This window comes from Chlorocebus sabaeus, chromosome X (genome assembly GCF_047675955.1).
Source record: "Chlorocebus sabaeus isolate Y175 chromosome X, mChlSab1.0.hap1, whole genome shotgun sequence".
Classification (NCBI taxonomy): domain Eukaryota; kingdom Metazoa; phylum Chordata; class Mammalia; order Primates; family Cercopithecidae; genus Chlorocebus; species Chlorocebus sabaeus.
The window spans coordinates 117,237,804-117,254,397 of record NC_132933.1 but is presented as its reverse complement, the minus strand read 5'-3'; positions in this window follow the sequence as shown (position 1 = coordinate 117,254,397).

Genomic DNA, 16,594 nt, shown 5'->3' with positions numbered 1-16,594 from the left:
GTATGCACTCTATTTGCTTTATTCAGTCCACCATTGATGGCCATTTAGGTTGATTCCATGACTTGGCTATCGCGAACAGTGCTGAGATGAACACATGCATGGATGTGTCTTTATAGTAGAATGATTTATATTCCTTTGGGTATATACCCAATAATGTGATTCCTGGGTTGAATGATAATTCTAAGTTCTTATGGAAATTGCCAAACTGCTTTCGACAATGGCTGAAGGAATTATGTTTCCTGCAGTAGTGTACAAACACTCCCTCCTCTTCACATCTCACCAACATCTGCTGTCTTTTGACTTTTTAATAGCACTTGGCTATACATTTCTTATTGTCCTTGTTGCATTTGGAATTGAGCTCAGTTCTAAACTGAAATCTCTTTTCCCCTATTTCAATAGTTTCTGAATAAAACCTGTCTTTACTGCTTTAACTCGTGTCTGGCTCTGGTTCTCTTTAAAAGAATGGAGGCAAGAGGTGAGGTATCTTACTTAAAAGAACACCCCGCCAACTATGCACTCCAAAATCTGGTAACTTATTTCGTTCTTTACTGCAACTGTGTAAATGTGTGTGCTTATGTGTGTGTATTCTGGATGGGTGTTCAGATAAATTGGAGACAATTTTATCTATTTTGTAGTATCATTACACAAATCAATAAATAATTTTATATATGTTAAACACTTAATAGACATGCAATAAAGATTTCCTATTATTATAATGCTGTCTATAGGTAGGGCAGACAAGTAAATAAAGAAAACTGTGGTGATCATTAATAATAATTTCAGCAGGCTCATATCTTAAATTTTACAGAGCTCTGACTTTTACCAGAAATTATTTTCAGTTCTTTTTTATTGATAACAATGTTATTAAGAATAATAAATGAGGCCGGGCGCAGTGGCTCATGCCTGTAATCCCAGCACTTTGGAAGGCCGAGGCGGGTAGAACACTTGAGATCAGGAGTTTGAGACCATCCTGGCCAACATAGTGCAACCCTGTCTCTACTAAAAATACAAAAAATTAGCTGGGCATGGTGGCAGGCACCTGTAATCCCAGATACTTGGAAGGCTGAGGCAGGAGAATTGCTTGAATCCGGAAGGTGGAGGTTGCAGTGAGCTGAGATGGCGCCACTGCACTCCAGCCCAGGTGACAGTATGAGACTCCGTCTCAAAAATATATATAAAATAAATAAATAAATAAATAAATAAATGAGTTGCTTTAATACTTCAAACTCTTATGTGCTTAATGCTAAGTCTTGAGAACACTTGTAGCCCACATCATGCCTAAAATTATCCCTTGACAAACTTTGGTCTTTATTCATACTGAAAATATATAAAAGTGAAATGTATTCCATAAAATAGGCTTCCTCAGCCTCTGATCTGTCCTTCTCTTGAGGACCCTGATGCTTTACAGATCATTTAATTTAGGAAACAAAATAGACACCATCACATGACTTTTCATCCTTTTTCTCCTCTTTTCCCCTTCTTGTATCGCTAGGAAAGGAGAAAAATGTGTAGCTACCAGGGCATGAGAGTCATTCCTCATCAAAACTCATTTTGCTTTTGATCCTTAAGGAAAAGGGAGATATTGAATTGGTTCATGGGGAAGTTGGTCAAATTCCAAAGATGGTAAGTCTGTGTGTTTTCCCATGCCATCTTGTTTCTTTTTCATATAGTCTCCACCAGTTTTCTAGATCTTCAGAGTGACTTAAGATTTCTAATATCTACTCAGGTATAGCCTCCCAGGGACTGGAAAGTAAGCTCGATATGCTCGGTAGGCTTATTAACATCATTGGATTATCCAAAATAAATTTAAAAACAGAATTTACATGGGGCAGCAATACAATTGGTCCAGAAAATTAAAATGAAGAGAAAATAAATTCATCCCCTTCTGTAGCTTGGTTTTGTTACCCACCACGATCTGCCTTGCCAAAGACTTTCAGCTTGTGGCAATATCCCAGAGGAATCTCAAGAGAGTTTACTGACTTAGAAGAGGCTGAAAATACTTAATTAAGAAAGCCTACTGCACCAGCCTGTGCATTCTTTAACATTTTTCCCATCAAAAGGTGGGGTCTATATTCCCTTTCTTACATCCAGGTCAACATAGTGACTCTCTTGTTACCAACGGAACGTCACTGAAGTGATGCTGTTGAACGTCTGTGTTTAGGTCAGAAAATACCATGCATCTTCTGCCTGGTTTTCTTGTAATACACTCTCTGTGGGAAAACAGTCACCATGTACAAAATCCAACTACTTGGGATATCCATTAAAGAAAGACTATATGCAGGCAGTACTGTTGAAAGCCTTAGCAGAGCATCTAGCATTGTGAACATGGCTAATGTGTGACTGTACTCTCATAAGAGAATATCAATTATTAAAATGCAACAAAAATGGACCCTAAATCTGCATATCAATGTAGCTGATGAGAAAAATTCCATTTGCTATTGAGTACTTTCAAAAAATATACCGGTGTTACTAATATCTATGAATGCATTATTATATTTTCTGAGCCAAAGTTGAATAAAATTAGTCTATGTAAGCTGTACTGTTGATATTTCTAGATTACTTGAAATTTCTAAGTAATTCACTAAATATAAGAGGATCATCAGAGTTCAAGGTAGAAGTGAAATTTTATTTTATATTTTGAATTCATTTGATATATATGATTCTATATCATAGAATTCCTGTCAAATGCATTCATTCTCAAGGAAAATCTTTGTTGAAAGCTAAAAAGTAGGTCTATTTTTTTAAGATTGTTTTAAAAATTAACACTTGATGTATTAGTTCGTTCTCACAATGCTAGCAAAAACTACTTGAGATGATAATTTATAAAGAAAAGAGCTTTAATTGACTCTCAGTTCCACAGGCTGTAGAGAAATCTGGGAGACCTCAGGAACCTGACAATCATGGCAAAAAGGCAAAGAGAAACAAGCGTGTCTTCCCATGGCGGCGAGAGAGAGAGAGAGAGAAGGAGGGAGCGATACACACTTTTAAACAACTGGATATGGTGAGACTTCACTCACTGTCATCAGAACATCAAGGGTGAAATCCACTCCCATGATCCAGTCACCTCCCACCAGGCCCCTCCCCCAACAATGGGAATTACAATTCCACATGAGATTTAGGTAGGGACACAGAGGTAAACCATATCACTTGCAAACACTTGAATAAAAGATAAAAACTGCTTCTAATTGGAATCAAGTGCCTAACAATATGTTAAAAATATTAATTAAAAGTGAACTAAGTATAAAGCAGAATTGTTGCTTCTCTTTTGTTTATTCCATACCAATATATTGCCATACTTCCTTCTTTTATAATCTTAAAAAAAATCCTAGGGCATAAGAAAGCAGACCTTATTACATTAGAAACTCAATTATATATCATATACATTTTGGTAGTGTCCATAACCAAATTACCATAAATGCATCAAGAACATCAAGATGCACAGTGACAATACAAAATTAAGCCAAATGGAAGTCTGAAAATGTTAATTTGTAACTGCCTTATTGTTCTCTAAAGGCCTAGGGAATGTAGAAAGGTAATCTGGAAATCAGCTTGGAATTGGATTGAAAAAAAAAAAGAATAAATGTGAGGGAATAAAGAAAGTGATAACTGTGATTCTAGTTTATTACTGGAAGAAGGTTGAGACTTAAATTTAATATTATCACTTTTATCACAGGAAGTGGCATGTTAACCATATTAACTGTAAACTATTAACAATAGTATTACTACTAATACAGTAGCGTTAATCCAAATTAGGATAATATTATCTCAAAAATTGGAAGAAAGAGTTATACTGGCATCTGAATCCAATTGTATATTCGGTAGAATATGACATGCCCCTGTTCTTCCTTATCTTTTTTCTGACCCTAAATATGGGTTTGTGGTCTATGTCTCTGTGGAGAGAATTTCCACTCCGATTTAAAGAGAAAGTAGACTAATTTTATCTTTTTTTCCACTTTAGACAGAAATAATCATGATAACATTCTTGCAGAAAGCTCATACATTTCATTTTAGGCCTTTATTGAGAGTTTTCTTTTGTGGGTGTCATTCAGAACTTTGAGACATTATGATTATATTCTCTTGTAACTGATAATTGAAATACTTAATTGTATCTGTCAAAAGCAATGAGGTAATGGAGAAAGGAAGTTGTGTTATTTTTAATGGAAATAATGTGTTTGTTTTACTTCATCAAATTGCATGCAGGATAATATTACAGGATGATTAATTAACCAGGACACAAAATAATAGCTTAATAACTCTGAATTCCATGGGTTTTTCTACAGCCAAGAAAAAATGAAAATGATTTTATTTTTTAAAGGCTCATACAAGTTGTGAAATCAGTTAAATATATTATATTTCAGGTAGAGTTTATCTGATATGTTTAGTTAATTTTCACCTACATTGGAAATTTGCAATGCAGAATGTCTAAAATAGACTCCCAGTAGCAAATGCTCTGGTTAAACTCCAATGTTATGTTGGTCAGGTGAACACACAGAACTAGATGAAGGAAAATTGATTTCCTAGCCAAGAGGCAAATTGATCAGAGTAGACAAGTAGGATAATACAACCTACTGCCTCCCAAAGAAGTAGAAATTCATTTTTGCACTCCTAATTGCAAAGAGAAGATTTTAAACTTGGCCAAACTAGGAAAAGTCATGCAGAACATTTAATCAATTAGTAAAGTAGCTGAGTTTTCATTCATGGCCATAACTGTGTTTCTTTGGAGAAGATTAACCCATATAAAGGTCTTGTTGATTTCAATAAACAATTTATCTTTAAAAGATTGCATACATACAGACATAATAGTTTTAACCAATGAATAAAGATTAGAATTGTCACAGCATGACTTCACATGACTGCTCTTTTAAAAGTGTTTTTAAAAGTTTTATAAAATCTCTGATTAGAAATAGTAATTAATTATATATGCCAGAATTCCCCAGAACCCCAGGAAATATATCAAGGCTTTCTTTTTTTGTCTAAGTATGCTCCAAGGCAAATTTACATTCAATAATTACTGAATGTATCACCGATTTATTTGCTACTTATTGTAGAAAACAAAACGCTTGAGGATTCTCATTGTTTCCAAGTATATTTATTGAGCATCTCTTATGTTTTGATACTCTGCTGGTTGTTGGGGACACAGTGGTTGAACAAGATGGTTATAATTGCTGCGCTTATTGAACTCAGGCTAATGGTGATAGCAGATATTGCAAAATTAAAGATAACACCACAAAGTGTTACTAAAGAGAACAGTAGTGTGCTGCTGTTCAAGGAACATATGCATTCCTCGCTTTCTAGTATGTTTCCAGAAAGAAATGACATTTAGATTAAGACCCGAGGAATAAGTAGAAGTGTTTGAAGCAGTGCATGTGGTGGCATTGTGATGTTCTCCCCAGATCCCCTTTCATGAATGAAGGACTTACATCTTTAGCTGGCAAAAATGAAGTTGGCTGACAGCATCAAGCTGTCAGGCCTCTCCAGAAATGAAATAAATCTTGGGACAAAGAGAGTTGCTTTATCCACATTTTTCAATCTGGATGCCTTTACTTTTGTTGTTTGCCTGATTGCTCTGGCTAGGACTTTCAGTACTATGTTGAATAGGAGTGGTGAGAGTGGGCATCCTTGTCTTTTTTTAGTTCTTACAGGGAATGCTGTCAACTTTTCCCTATTAAGTATGACGATAGCTGTGGGTTTGCCATATACGACTTTTATTATTTTGAGATATGTTACTTCAATGCCTAGTTTGTTGAAGGTTTTTATCATTAAGGAATGTTGGATTTTATCAAAAGCTTTTTCTGCATCTCTTCTGGTGATCATATGGATTTTGTTTCTAACTCTGCTTGTGTGGTGAATCACATTTATTGATTTGTGAATGTTGGACCATTATTGCATCCCTGGAATAAAACCTGCTTTATGTGATAAATTATCTTTTTGATGTGCTGTTGAATGAGATTTGCTGATATTTTCTTGAGGATTTTTGTATCTATGTTCATCAGAGATGTTGACCTGTAGTTTTCTTTTTTTGTTGGTGTCCTTGCCTGTTACCAGAGTTACACTTATTTTATAGAATTAATTAGGGAGGAATTCCTCCTCCTTGATTTGTGGAATAACTTCGGTAAGATTGGTACCAGTTCTTCTTTGTATGTATCATAAAACCCAGCTGTGAATGGAAGATATTTTATTACTGATTCAATTTCATTACTTATTATTGGTATGTTTAGGATTTTTTTTCTTCCTGGTTCAATGTCAGGAGATTGTATGTTTCCAGAAATGTATCCCCCTTTTCTAGGTATAAAGTGTTAATAAAGTCTACAGTAGCATGCTGTAGTAATATCCCAGACCTTCACATTCACTTACAACTCACTCACTGATTCACCCAGAGCAACTTCTAGTCTCACAGGTTCCATTCATTACAAGCACTTTATACAGGTATAGTATTTTTATCTTTCATGCCATATTTTTACTGTACCTTGCCTATGTTTAAATGTGTTTCCATACACAAATACTTACCTTTGTGCTACAATTGTTTACACTATTCAGTTCAGTAACATAATATACTGTTTTGTAGCCTGGGAGCAATAGGTCATATCATATAGCCTAGCTGTGTAACAGGCCATACCATCTAGTTTTGTGTAAGTACACTCTATGATGTTTGTACAATGATGAGGTTGCCTAATAATGCATTTCTCTGAATGTATCCCCATTGTTAAGTGACGCATGGCTATATGAATTTCAAACAAAATGAAGTATTAGATGATCTGGGAGTATAAAAGACAATAATGAAAGTACAAAGAGAAATCCTGTTTATTTCCTAAGGAGTACACCTCTAACTGTCTGGGGCTATAAGACAGACACATTAAAAGTAGAGAAATCAGTCCTTGTTTTAGATATAATGAAGTACATTCATTCAACCCTGTTCTCTAACTAAATGGAACAAAAAGTACCAAATTGATGAAATAGCTATTGAAATACTCTGAAAGGTAATTGTAGCAAGCAGGTTCACTTAGAAAACCAGAACTCAAAGTAATGCTGATTCAGTGATGAGTTTCCTATATTTGCTTTTTTTTCCTAGTATGCCCAGGCCTGGAATCAAATATAACTCAAACCCCAGAACTGAGCACCATTTGTGAACAGAAAGATTCAAGAGATTTCTTACTTATCTTACTTGAGAAGTGTACAAGAGTCTCACTAAAGGTCAGAGCTAGTAAGGAAAAATATCAGTTTTATTTTACGTTTTTCCCCAATCTTTTCTACCTAGGCAGGCAATCTCAAGGCAGCAAAAGATGTGGCAATGATAAAATTAGGGGCACAGAATAGGCCCTAAATTCCACAGGAAGGGAAACTCTATCTCTGACCAGGGGAAATGTAATACAAAAGTCGTGAAGAGACTCTTTGTGGTTTTTTCCTGTCTCTGTCATCTCATTCCTTGGCAACAGAGATAGATAAAACCATTAGAAGAACATAACCAAGCTCCAGTTTTTAGTGAGACATCCACAGAAGAGGGACATTGGGATCTGGCACGTATTAAGGAGAAGAGCACAAGGAAAAATCGCAACAAAACTATAGCATGAGACTGAGTGTGAACTCAAGCACTCACTAACAAACTGCTCATGTGTCAATCTGATAATAAATATCATATCAAAAGCTTTTCAAATTGAACTAGGAGATAGACCACCAGCCAGGCTGTAGACTGTCCACCACTTGTCACATAAAATGAAAGAACACTGCAAATACATTAAAAACAAACTGAAATTAGAATGATCAGTACACAGAAGACAGGTTAGAAATTTCCGTCTTTTTTTTTTTTCACTGCAAGCTCTGCCTCCCGAGTTCACACCATTCTCCTGCCTCAGCCTCCCGAATAGCTGGGACTACAAGCACCCGCTATCAGGCCCGGCTAATTTTTTGTATTTTTGCTAGAGATGGGGTTTCACCATGTTAGCCAGGATGGTCTTGATCTCCCGACCTCGTGATCCGCCTGCCTAGGCCTCCCCAAATACTGGGATTACAGGCTTGAGCCACCATGCCTGGCCCCCAGTCTGCTCTTAAAATGAGATGATTGTCTGCTGAAACAGAAAAGACAACAACAACAAACATTTTCTTTAGGAATAAAACAAAATATAACATAGTATTTAAAATACTGAGGATAAAATTCAAAATCATTTGACATACAAAGAAATAGAAAAATTTCAAAAACTTTCAAGGGAAAAGATAACTAAAAGAAGCCAGTACTGAGATGAAACTGATCTCACCAAAGGCTTTAAAGTAACTACTCTAACTGTATTATAAGAAGTTAGATAACTCACTCTTGAAATGAATGTAAAGGAGGCACATATCAATGTGCAAATAGAAATAAAACAAAAATAACTGAAATACAAATTCACTTGAGGGCCGGGCATAGTGGCTCATGCCTGTAATCCCAGCACTTTGGGAGGCCAAGGCAGGTGGATCATGAGGTCAGGAGATCGAGACCATCCTAGCTAACATGGCCAAATACTGTCTCTACTAAAAATACAAAAAATTAGCCTGGTGTGGTGGCGGGTGCCTGTAGTCCCAGCTACTCTCGGGAGCATTTGAGGCCAGCAGTTAGAGACCAGCCTGGCCAACACGGTGAAACCCCATCTCTACTAAAAATACAAAAGTTAGCTGGGCGTGGTGTCTGGCACCTGCAATCCCAGCTACTTGGGAGACTAAGGCAGGAGAATTGCTTGAACCCTGGAAGCAGAAGTTGCAGTTAGCCAAGATTGTGCCATTGCACTCCAGCCTGGGTGATAAGAACTGAACTCCGTTTCAAAAAAAAGTAGCCCTAAATAATCAATAAAAAATCAGTAAGGGTATATATAAACTGAAAAGATTAGCAAAGACTTGTACACTGAAAACAAGAAAATATCACTGAAATAAATTAAAGAAGGCACAAATAAATGAAACCACATTCTGTTATCATAGATTGGAAGATTTAATTTTCTTATGACGAAAATGCCACACAAAGGAATCTACAGATTCAATGTAACCCTTATCAAAATCCCAATAATGTTCTTGCAAAAATAGAAAACCCATCCTAAAATTCAGGTAGAATCATAAGGGACCCCAAATAACCAAAGCATTCTTGAAAAAGAAGAATGAAGTTGAAGGATTCACTTTTCCTGATTTTAAAATATTATTCCAATTTTATCATTACACAAACATATATCAAAACATCACACTATACCACCATAAATATGTAAAACTATTTCATGTCAGTTAAAAGCAAAATAAAACTTTGAAAAATTAATTATGAAATTACATTAATTAAAACAGAGTGGTATTGGCATAAAGAAAGTCATATAGATCAATGGAATAGAATAAAGAGCCAGCCTGGAAATAAACCCTAAAATGTCAAATGATTTTCGATAAAGGTGCCAACACCATAAGATAAAGAAAATGCAGTCTTCTTATAGATGATTTTGGAAAAACTAGATATCCACATGCAAAGGAGTAAAGTTAAATTCTTACTTTATATCATAACAAAAATTAACTCAAAATAGATCAAAGACATAAATATAAGACATAAAACTGTAAAACTCTCAGAAGGAAACTTTCACGACAATGAATTTGGTAATGATTTCTTGGATATGACACCAAAAACACAGACAACATAAAAAAAAAAAAGAGTAATTTGGATGTCTCAAAATTTTAAAATTTATAATTCAAAGCACACTAACAAGAGAGTGAAAATCTCCAAATACCTTAGAAAATAAATAACACAACTGTATATAATCCACCCATCAAACAAAAGTTGCCAAAATAAATATCTGTCGCCCAGGTTGGAGTGCAGTGGTACGATCTTGGCTCACTGCAACCTCTGCCGCCTGGATTCAAGCAATTCTCCTGCCTCTGCCTCCCGAGTAGCTGGGATTACAGGCACCTGCCACCCACTCGGCTAATTTTTGCATTTTTAGTAGAGACAGGGTTTCACCATCTTGGCCAGGCTGCTCTTGAACTCCTGACCTCGTGATCCACCCACCTCGGCCTCCCAAAGTGCTGGGATTACAGGCGTGAGCCACCGCGCCTGGCCCCATGAATCTTAACTTATTATTGAAATAAATGTAAATAGATTAAAAACTCTAAAAGTTGGAGATTGGCGAAATTGATTTTTTCCTTCCTTTTTTTCAAAAACTTTCATCTTAAGTTCAGGGGTACATGTGCAGGTTTGTTACATAGGTCAATGTGTGTCACAGGGGTTTGTTGTGCAGATTAATTCATCACCCAGGTGTAAAGGCCAGTACCTTCTCCCTCCTCCCAGACTCCACCCTCCAATAGGCCCCATTGTGTGTGGTTCCCCTCTATGTGTCCATATGTTCTCATCATTGTGCTCCCAGTTATAAATGAGAACATGCAGTATTTCATTTTCTGTTCCAGTGTTAGTTTGCTAAGGATAATGGCCTGTATCTCCATCCATGTCCCTGTAAAGGACATGATCTCATTCTTTTCTATGGCTGCATAGTATTCCATGATGAATATGTACCATATTTTCTTTATCCAGTCTATCATTAATAGGCATTTAGATTGATTCCATGTCTTTGCTATTGTAAATAGTGCTGCAGTGAACATATGCATACAGGTGTCCTTATAATAGAATGATTTATATTCCTTTGGGTATATACACAGTAATGGGTATGATGAGTTGAGTGGTATTTCTGTCTTTAGGTCTTTGGGGAATTGCCACACTGGCTTCCACAATGATTGAACTAATATACAGTCCCAACAACAGTGTATAAGCATTCCTTTTTCTCCAAAACCTTGTCAACGTCTGTTATTTTTTGACTTTTTAATGATAGCCATTCTGACTGGTGGGAGACAGTATCTCATTGTGGTTCTACCATAAAGACACATGCATGTATATGTTCGTTGCAGCACTATTCACAATAGCAACAATGTCGAATCAACCTAAATCCCCATCAATGGCAGCCTGGACAAAGAAAATGTGGTAATATACACCATGGAATACTATGCAGCCATAAAAAGAATGTGATCATGTCTTTACAGGATCATGAATGGAAATGGATGCTGTTATTCCTAACAAACTAATGCAGGAACACAAAACCATATACCACATGTTCTCATAAGTGGGAGCTGAAAGTTGAGAACACATGAACACATAGAGGGAAAGAACACACACTGGGGCCTATTGGTAAGTGGAAGGTGCCGAGTGGGAGGAGAGAGAGCATGAGAAAAAATAACTAATGGGTACTAGGCTTAATACCTGGGTGGCAAAATAATCTGTACAACAAACCCCTGTGACACAAGTTTACCTATAGCAAACCTGCACCTGTATCCCTGAAGTTAAAAGTTAAATTATTTTTAAAAAGTACATTTATGACAATCAAGTAGACTCTACTCCTGGGATGCAAGGTTGGTTCAATATACACAAATAAATACATATGATTCACTACATAAACTGAGTTAAAAACAAAAGCCATGCGATCCTCTCAATAGATGGAGAAAAAGCTTTTGATAAAATCCAGCATAGCTTCATGGTAAAAACCCTCAACAAACTAGGAATTGAAGGAACATATCTCAAAATAATAACAGCATCTATGACAAACCTACAGCCAACATCATATGGAATGGGCAAAAGCTGGAAGCATGCCCCTTGAGAACAGGAAGAAAAGGATACCCACTTTGACCAGTCCTATTCAATATAGTGCTGGATGTACTAGCGAGAGCAGCCAGGTAAAAGAAAAACGTAAAAGGCATCCAAATAAGAAGAGAAAAGGTCAAACTATCTCTCTTGACAGATGATATGATACTCTACCTAGAAAACCCCATAGTCTCTGCCCAAAGGCTCCTAGAACTGATTTAAAAACAAACAAACAAACAAACAAAAAAACCTTCAGTAAAGTTTCAGAATGCAAAATAAATGTATAAAAATCAGTAGCATATCTATACACCAATATTTTCCAAGCCGGGGGTCAAATAAAGAATGTAATCCCATTCATAATAACCACAAAAAAAATGAAATACCTAGGAGTACAGCTAACCAAAAAGATGACAAATATCTACAAGGAGAGCTACAAAACACTGCTGAAAGAAGTCAGCGACGAGACAAAGAAATGGGCAAACATTCCATGTTTGCATTTAGGAAGAATCAATATCATTAAAATAGTCATTCTGCCCTAAGCAGTCTATAAATGTAAGACTATTCTTATCAAACGACCAATGTCATTTTTCACAGAATTAGAAAACTATTGTATAATCTTTGAAGTTCCTGATCTTTTGATGGGGAGTTTTATTTTCGTATTCTTTGATGCCCTTGTGGGTTTAATTGTGGAATAAGTTAGGTTTAGTAGATTGGCTTCGTTTCTGGATTCTTTCAGGGGACCAAGGCTGAGCTCAGCGCTCCTGGGCTGCACGCTCTAACCCTAGGGGCTTAAAGCAGCTCCACGACTTTGTTCTCCCGCTACTCAAAGTCAAGCACCTACTGTGCTGGAGGGGCTGAGGTGTTTCCAGTTTCTGGTAATGACACTGTGACGGGGACTGCCTGAAAAAGTGCTCTGGCAGGGCAGCCAAGTGTCCACGGGAGAGTGCACTGTGGCAGGGTGGCCATGGACAAGTGCACACAAGCAAGGTGGCAGGGGATAACGGGTGGCCACAGGTGGCAGGGGTTGTGGGCAGGGAAGCTGCAGGTAAGTGCACATCTGCAGGGCAGCAGAGAAGCCACGGGCAAGTATGCAGAGGTGGGGCACCGTGAGCACATGCATGCCAATGGGGCAGCATTGGGTCCCAATGCCCATATGCACCTATGAAATGGTAGGGCGAGGCTGCAGATGGGTGCATATTGCAGTGGTGGTTACAGGAATTTGTAACTGTTTTAAAACTCAGAAATCTACCACAAACAGTAAGTAAATAAACACAGGTATGCATGCATGCATGCATACATACATACATTTAAAAAGTCCATTTTACTTCTATTAAATTAAAAATAAACAACTTTCTGATTTGCATAAGTGTTATACAAGTCTAAGGCATGAAAGCAATCTCCGGCATTGAACTGGTCAGATAACATCGTGCTGGTATTATAAAATAGGATGGGACCCTTGAAAAAGAGAATTTAAATAGGTAAAGAGGTGGCAAGAAGGGCATTTTAGGAGCCTAAAGAAAATAAAGACAGCTGCAAAGGATGGATGTGCAACACAGGCTCTGGAAATAGTGACTCTTTTCATAAGACTGACGCGGAGGATTTGTTTTAGACAGAAAACCTGGATAGTCTGAGGGGACTAGGACTGTGTTCAGCGCGTATAATTGACTTGCTACTCTTTGTATGCAGCTGGAAAACACTGAATAATTGTAATAAAATAAGCGATGTGTTTATAACAACATATTAGGGATATTAGCTTTAATGCACTCTATAAGGTGGATTGAAAGTAAGAGAGACTAATGGGGAGGTGATTATGTTAACTCAAACATGACAAGAAAAGCGTCCGAGCTAAAACGACAGCAGTGTGATTGAAATATATAAAAAAGTAGAGTCGCAAATTAGTTCAATATTGGATATAATTTCTAAAACATAATTTCTCATGACCTATTTTCAACTGTTCTTTCCTAATATTTCAAGGCGAATAAAATGTTTCCAGCATGTTTTCTGAGGACCACATTGATTATTGATGAAACCAGTTGAAAATATTTTCCTAAACCTGAAAAACTCCTTTGAATGCATTAAAGGAATTTAGATTTAAAATAAGAATCTAACGACTTGCAATATTTCTGATGTGATTAATTTGCCAGAAACAGTTTCATGACATTACTAAAACATTCGAGATGGCCTGTACTATCAAAGGTGAAAGTTTCAAGTATAATAGGAAATCATATATTTCATTGCTTGTTAATTTTAATGTAAGCTCATAGAATGCATTTATACGTACCCAGTGCCTTTATAAAGTTCATTTCTATGTAAATACAGGAATATCATAAGTTATCATGAAGCACAGACAGGCAAGTCATGCCAAAACCATTCTTATGGCAGCTATCAAATGAAGAAAACCAATAAAGCTAAGTGCTACCCCCTCAAATCTTTACTTCTCTCATCTTGTCCAGCATTAGCGTGTGGGATGTATTCAATCTAACCTGGAGGTATCCACCCACCTTATCTGTCCACCCATCAAAGTTTAGCAGTTTGTATTGAATGGACACAATTAACCTTCTTTATGGAACAATCTGGCCTATTCGAACAAAAATATATCTTTCCTCCTAGCCCATGGTGAAGAAAATTAAAGTAATCAATACTAATCCCTAGTCAGCATTTCAAATAAAATAACAGGCAGCATTTATATTCAACCAAAGTGCATTTAAAATATACCTGTGCATACAAGAGAGGCTTGAGGTAGTATTACCATGTGTCATATGGTATTGCAAACATGATAAAGAGAGTTATGGCAGAGGAGCAGGAAAATAACATAGAAAATGGAATAAATGTATTATCCATTCATCTCTGCTTAAAGCATTTCACACTCTAGAACCTTTAATTCTTACTGAAAATTTTCAATGTACGTTAAAAAGTAAAATGCACTGGGGATGTCCATTGAAAACTAATAGAAAGATTCTTCTACACAATCAATATATAGTTATTTCCTTTGTCTCCCACTTTTTTTGGTTTTCAATTTGCAGTCACTATATTATCTTTATTTTGATGAATATAGTAAATATCTAAAGCCTGAGCATAGAAGCAATGCTGCTTTGGCTTAAGCAGCAAAAGATGACCTAATAGGATATTCCATCTTAAATTTTGTTTCACAGTTGAGCATGAATTGCATTCTGAAAACTGGGCTACATAATTTGGTTGATTTATTACATTTCCTGATGTGTCAGCCTAAAATCAATAATAGAGGACTTGAAGAAGTCCAGTCTTTTTTTGAGACGGAGTCTCGCCCTGTCGCCCAGGCTGGAGTGCAGTGGCGCAAACTCGGCTCACTGCAAGCTCTGCCTCCCGGGTTCACGCCATTCTCCTGCCTCAGCCTCCTAAGCAGCTGGGACTACAGGAGCCCGCCACCACGCCTGGCTAATTTCTTTGTATTTTTAGTAGAGACAGGGTTTCACCGTGTTAGCCAGGATGATCTCGATCTCCTGACCTCGTGATCCGCCCACCTCGGCCTCCCAAAGTGCTGGGATTACAGTCATGAGCCACCGCAAGAAGCCCAGTCTATGTCCATGACACCGCCTGCTTTAAACTCAGCGGAGACCGACATCATAGGAAACTTTCAGATCCTATCTATGATGCACTCTATTATAAGTGTGACTTGAGACACTGAGCAAAATAAGAAATGTGTAAAAACATGCTCTTCAGAAAAACAAAGAGAACAATAGCATTTTAAGTCAATATCCAACATGAAAATGTAAACCTTGTGGTTTTGACATAGCCACTGTAGCTTTCAATTCTTTTAAAAAATGCAGAGGCTGTGAATTAGATTACAGAAATAATTTGTATGTTACATTTTATAGTGTTATTTTTCTTTTGGGGTAATCATTTTGCAGGACATCTTGTCTAGTTTCTATTTGTTTACTAAGAAGTGGAAGCTTGTATCTAATGAACCCTGCAACTTTACTATAATAGGTAGACAGTATTTTATAAAGAATTTGAAGAATGATTTGGAAAATAAGCCCAGCGTTACTATAATAGGCATGATTCTTGGGGGTTTTGTGTTCAGTATGGCTCACTGTGAAATAGTCTTTTTAACGTTTCATTTTTTCACATAGAAAATGTATGTTTTTGTGAACACCTGCAAAGCCTCAAAACATTGCTTGAGGAACTTCTATTTTTTTAAATTAGATTATAATCATCAATGACCACAGACACACTATGAACATCACTCAAATCTGCTAAAAGTGCCAAAAGTATAGCCCGGTATACAAGAATGCGGAACATTTTTTTAGGTCACAAGGGTAAATTCGGTGGTTATAGAAGAGGGAAAAAAGAAATATACTTTGTTGTTACCAGCAGCTGAGCTGACAGCTTCCTGCAATACCTTTTTAGAGACAACATTTTTTCTAAGTTCACGTTTCTTTGTGGGCATTCACACACACACCACTGACACACCAAGCCCCGGAAATGGACAGTAATCTGTAATAACAAAGCTGTATGGATTCAAGGGGAAGCTGCAACAACCTGTTTGGGCTCATATGCAAACAACAGTGTCTTCTCCTGATCTGTTATGGACAATTACCCCAAGAAGAACTCTCACCTGGGTATCGGTTTGGGTTTTGTGGCTTTGTATGTGGGATCTAAAAGTCCAACTTCTGGAGACAGAGCATAGAAAAGTGGTTGCCAGGGGCTGGGAGTAGAGGAAATGGGAATAGGTTGGTTAAAGGGGACAAACTTTCAATTATAAGATAAACATGTTCTGGGAATCTAACTTACAGCATGGGTGGTGATGGATGTGTTGATTTCAGTGTGATAATAGTAATGGTGTATACATATATGAGATCATCATACCATACACCTTGAATGGATACAATCTTCATTTGTGCATTAAATATTTAAACACTTTTTTAAAATGTTCAGGTGCTGGCTCAGCTTATCCAGGTATTTAAGTTCTACCAAGATGCAAGATGTCTCATCACATCT